This window comes from Pteropus alecto, unplaced genomic scaffold (genome assembly GCF_000325575.1).
Source record: "Pteropus alecto unplaced genomic scaffold, ASM32557v1 scaffold11, whole genome shotgun sequence".
NCBI lineage: Eukaryota > Metazoa > Chordata > Mammalia > Chiroptera > Pteropodidae > Pteropus > Pteropus alecto.
Window position 1 is genome coordinate 12,579,392 of NW_006431956.1, and position 6,000 is coordinate 12,585,391.

Genomic DNA, 6,000 nt, shown 5'->3' on the forward strand with positions numbered 1-6,000 from the left:
TATCATGATTCTATTTAAAAACTAGGTGAAAATCCTGTTGTGCAATGGAGCTTCACTTTGGTGGTCTAAACACAACTTCTAGCCTTGTTATCTAAATCAACGAAGGCCGGGTAAATAAACAGACATAAATTTAACAACAGGATTCTCAGACAAACAATGACATGGAATAGGAGCTAATATTTCAGGAAGGAAGCTGAGTTCAACATGATGAGAATGCTGTGGATGATTCCTTTCACTCTTTGTCATCTAGCTTCATTCTAGACCTGATAGCTCACGGGCTGGAATGATTGCATTCTCACTATGCTCAGGATAACCTCCCTTTGCTGGTTTCCAGCTCCCTTCCCCTCCATGCAGCTTGTGTTTAATTCACATAAAGTTCAGGGCATTTCTTTGTCTGATCTAAGCCTTTAAGCTTTGTTTTCTCTCCAGTCATCCCTTATCCCATGTCCATCCATGCTCTCCTGTCAGCTTCTTTCAGATCACTAAAAAAGAAAAAAGAAGAAAAAGAAGAAGACTAATTTCAATAACCCATTTCTGGTTTCTCACTGGCTTAATGTAAATTGGGGAGACTATTTCCTGACCTCTTTATAAAGCTGTGAGGGTCAAATGAGATCTTGTGGATGAAAGGACTTTGTACATGGTTAAATATGACCAAGGAGCTTGGGCTTTAGTTCCAACTACCTGGCTCAAAAACAGCTTCAAGCATTTTCTAGCTATGTGAACTTCAATAAACCCCTTAACTTTTCTGTGCTTCAGTTTCCTAATGTGGAAAATGGAGATTATAAAAGCACCTAAGGGTTGTCTGGTGATGGTTACATGAGAGAATTTATGCATATTATGAGGCCAGAACATGCTCAGAACAGTCCCGGTTTTAAGCCCCGGTAAGTGCTAGCACAAGTGCAGGCATCAGACAGTGTTTCCCACTAAGGTCAGCCAACTTCCTCACAGCCTCACGTCTTTCCAGTCTAAGGCCTCTGGGACCTGTTCTCTTTTGAGCACTGCGGAAAGCTAGGCTATATTCCTTGGGTGTGGTCCATGACAGCTAAGGAGCTAAGGATGGGGGCGAGATTCCTGGCTGAGCCCATGTACTGTATTTGAGGATTGGTAGGTTCTTTTAACAGTTGCCTCCCTTTCTCTGAATCATGTTCACTTGGCTTAGCTTCTCCTCTGATAACTTTATTTCAAATGATTTTTTTATGTTAACATTTTAGTTTGCTGCCTATTTGTACTTAAAGCCACAACGACACATCCTTTGTAATCTGGAAAGTGGGAATAGTAAGAGTATCTACCCTGGGCTTGGAATGAGATAAATCAAGTGAACCTTTTCCAGAGGATCCAGGGAACAATATTCTAGGGGTGCTTTTGAAAAACAAATTGAAGAAAAAAGCGTCTGTAATCCAAATATCACCTTGTACATATGAAATGAGATGGAAACAAAACAAAACATAGGAACACAACAAAAACCTAACATTCTAAAAATGAGACAAATGATTCTTCCAAATGACCTCTTCAAAGTGGTTCTTTCTGAGTTAATGTCCATAATATTATGCTGTTGTTGTCCCAAAGGTGTTGGGGTTTCTTCTCTGAAAAGGCTTTTAAGGACCTTGGTGCAAAAACTAACTCTGCCATTTTACAATGTTTTTGACAAATGCCTTTCTACTTTGCAACTTATTATTTAATATTGTTTTTAATTTTTTGACATACAGATGCTTATGCAGATACATAAAAATGATTTCTTCTATTGTTTTGTAGTTAGTTCTTTCCCATTCAAGAATCACTTGATATTCACTTATATTTTCTTTTAGTTCTTTTACTGTTTCATTTTCACATTTGCCTTTTTAATCCATCTATGATGTATTTCAGTATAAAGTATGAAGTGAGCATCTAATTTGATTTTTTTCCTCCCAAATGGTTGATTTTTCTAGTACCAGTTATTGAATAATCCATGCCCTCATTGGTGATGCTTCATTTATTGGCATATTGAATTTTCTTTCAAATTTATCTGTTCTGAAATATTATCAATCTATTTATCAATCTTTTCTCAGGAGTTCAAAATCATTGTAATTATTGTGGGTTTATAATATGTATTAACATCTGGTACAGTGAATCTCTTGTTATTCTTTCTTTTCGAAAATATTCTGGCTACTCTCTCCTGTTATTTCCTCCAAACGGAAATTAATTTTTTTCAACTTCAAAAAAATCCCATTGGAATTTTGGTTAAAATCACAAATAAAAATAGATAAATTTATCTCAGAGCATAACAGATTTCTCAGTTTATTAAAATCCTTTTGCTTTCTCTCTCTCTCTTTTTGTATAGATCCCTTCTAGTTCTTGCCAATATTATTTATATGTGAATAGGATCTTATTATATATATAAAAATATGATATATAAATATATATATTTCCCAACAGGTTATTGTTGGGTCACTACATTTTTAATATTTATTTTATAATAGTTTTTCAATCAAGTCTCTTGGTTTTTTTTTTTAGGCAAAAGTATCATCTGTAAATAAAGGCAATTTTTCTTCTGCTTTCTGATATTTTAGCTATTATTTATATTTCTTGTCTTATTACAGAATTGCTTCAGCATAATTTTAAAGAATAGCAGGCATCTTTATACTTGATTTTAATAATGCCTCTACTGTAATGTCATTAAGTATGGAAACTTAAAACTATACCCCAAAGTAAATTGAATAGTAAAACAAAGTCTCATGTACCCATCACCTAGCCTCAACAATTATCAAAAATTTTGCATAAACTTTTAGTGAGATTATAAATTAAACCAACCTTTTTACATGCTAATTTAGAAATATCTATCCAAAAATAGATCCAACAATTTCATTGCTAGGCATTAATCTTATAAGTACACTAGCACTAATAGGCAAAGATATTCAAGGATGCTGCTCACTGTAACTGTATATAATCGCAGAAAACTAGAAAACAGCCTAAATGCTCCCAATGGGCGAATGAGAAATTATGGTATGTTCATATAATAGAATTCAAAATTATGAATAATTTTGGTAGATGTATATGCTGAAGTGGGAAGATGTCCAAGGTACAATGAGAAAGGCAAGTGTAGAACAATATGTATAGTATGATTCTATTTGTTCTTTTTTTCAAAGGAAATAGCCATACACTTTTATGTGCATGGAAAATTTCTGGAAGGATATGTAAGAAACTGTTAATAGAGGTTACCTCTGGGAGGGAGAATGAGGAATGGTGCTGAGAGGTTGAGGAATTAACTTTACACTTTCTACTCTTCCTTACTGTTTGACTGTCTTACCATAGCATTATTTTTTATAAAATCTTACTAAAACATATGATGTTGGCCATTGTTTTATATTTACTAAGACTTATTTTTTTATCTAGTTTAGTTGTTTTAATCAGAAGGAGGTGTTAGATTTTTATCATCTATTGAGATAATGGCATTTTTTTCTTATATGACCTAAATGTATGATTTTTTATTTCAATTATTATAAAAATATCCTGGCTTTTCTAGACTAAATCTACCTGATCTTGTTAAAAATTATTTTTTTCAGTGACTTTAACTTGCTGGTATTTTAAGTAGGATTTCTGGCATCAGTTTGGATTTCTTATGTAGATTTATATTTTTGAGTGTTCTTTTTGTACCAGTTTTGATAGATTTTGTAATAATTATATTTGCTTCATAAAAAGGAATTACATTTTAATCTTTATGTATTTAGAAAGGGAATTGTATATCTTTCAAAATTTATAAGAATTTGCCTATAAAATTTCTAGGGGTGAGCTTTTTTTGAATTCTCTGGTTTTGATCATTTTTTTCCTCCCACTTCTTCTTGATTCAATTTGGATGATTTATGTTTTTCCAGGAAAAAAAAAATGTATTAGCACATAGCTAACTACACATAATATTCTACACAGTTTTATAAAAACCAAAACTTCTTTTATCTGTCTCCTTTCTCCTTTATAACTTTGTTTGTATTTCTTTTCTCTCTCTTTATTTTATTAAATAGATTTGCCAGGTATTTCTCTACTTTCTTCCTATTTTTTCCAAAGAATTACTTTTGGAATTGAACAATAATTGTGTTTTTTTCGTTTGTTTTCTAATTCATTAATTTCTGCTTCAATCTTTTTTTAATTCTCCTTTTCTTGGAGTTTAATTTTTTAAAAAGTACTACTTAGTTCACTTATTTTTATTCTTGTTTAATTTTTCCCTACTAAACAATGTTACTAAGCTTGGTCTGGTTTCAAATGACTTTTGAATATATCTAAAAATTAAATCTACTCTCAGAGGAGAAAGATTTGCTATCACTGATGATGTCCATTTAAAAGAATGTGGCTTAATCTCTTGTGGCGAATTTCCAAAGAATTCTAAAAATGTTTGAGTAATGGCAATATAATTGCAGCAAGCTGATGACCTATTCTCAAGGGGCAACACCTATTTGTATATATAAAACCTGTATGTTTGCTAAAACATTATCTGCTCTCATATATCTGGAAAGAATCAAGTGCTAGTATTTAAAGAGAAGCTCTCATGTTTGCTTAATTAACATGCAGTATCCTCTGATACTGCATGTTTGTAGCCTAAGATATTCTAGAATGTGTTTTCTTTTTGTGAAAAGATATTTAAATACATTATATGTACAGCCTGGCTTCATGTTTGCCTGAGATAAAACTTTTTTCAAATGCAAAGATTAAAAATTGTTTACACGCTATAGAATGACAAAGTTTTCTCTGCAAAAACCAATTCACTATGATGATATAGATGAGAACAGAACATGCTTTTAAAAATAATTTTTTCTGAACACGTCTGATCTTGGAAGCTAAGCAGAGTTGGGCCTGGTTAGTATTTGGATGGGAAACCACCTAGGAAGACCAGGTGCTGTAGGCTTTAAAAAAATAAATAAATAAAAATAAAAAATAAAAACATAAGAATAATTTTTAATGCTCTGATAGGCCAGATTATAAACAATAAAAATAAGTCTAATTAAAAAGGTGCCAATAGAAAGGTGAATTTGCTGATGTGACCTTTGCTAGCATATGTCTCAGGATATCATCAGATCCATGTGTTTGTAGATTATGTAACAGTGTTTAAGTGGCCACGAAAGGGAGGATTTTGTGGTCCAGAAAGTGGAAATGTCCTATTTAACATATGACCTGGCCAGTCTCATCTCAAATTACTGTTAATCAAGTTACAGATGGTTGGCAAGTCAGGTAGGAGGGAAGAAAACTTGGCAATAAACAAGAGGCCACAAAGCCAGTGGCTATCATTAAAAATACAAACTTACTGAAGTCACTATTTAAAATAACACAAAGAAAAATCATTTTTCAAAGTATTCTAGACGAGAAGAATTCTCTTAAGAGGCTTTAAAGCAGCCTTACCTGTTAATAAGATTTTAGGAAAGGTAGAATATGGCTTTATGAAGGAACCCAAATCATATAGCTAGACCCCCCACCTCTAACAGCTTTATGATCATGATTGAAAAGCATTTTCTTTGTTTTGCACCCACATGCATCCCAAGTTTTTCAAGCTTCCAAATGTTTAAAACATGTATTCTTGAGAGGAAACACCACTAAGCACCAATAAATGGAATACCAAACTTTTATCTCTACCAACTTCAAACAGTGGCACATATATATAAATTTATGTATTTAGCAGTGGTCTCAACTGGTTGTCTTTTAGAGTAGCAGTATAGGGCAAATAGGACAGTAAGCAAGAGCCAAAAATAATCTTAATTTTATTTTTGTGGCTGTGAAATTTTCAGTAAAGCGCAGACCTCAAGCCCAAATGCTGCTAAAGGATTACCTAGAAAGCAGAGCCTGAGGCCAAGTTTAAGTGCTAAAATTTTTATTAGGAGGGGCAATCCCAGGGCGGCAAGGGTGAGGGGAAATGCAAAGGAAAGCCAATACAAGGAGGTGCAGCACTGAGCTGAAAACAAATGTACAAGAAAGTACAGCTGATTGCTGGTCCCAAAGGGCAGCTTCCAGATAAGCCATGCAGAACCATCACGCCTGGAGTCC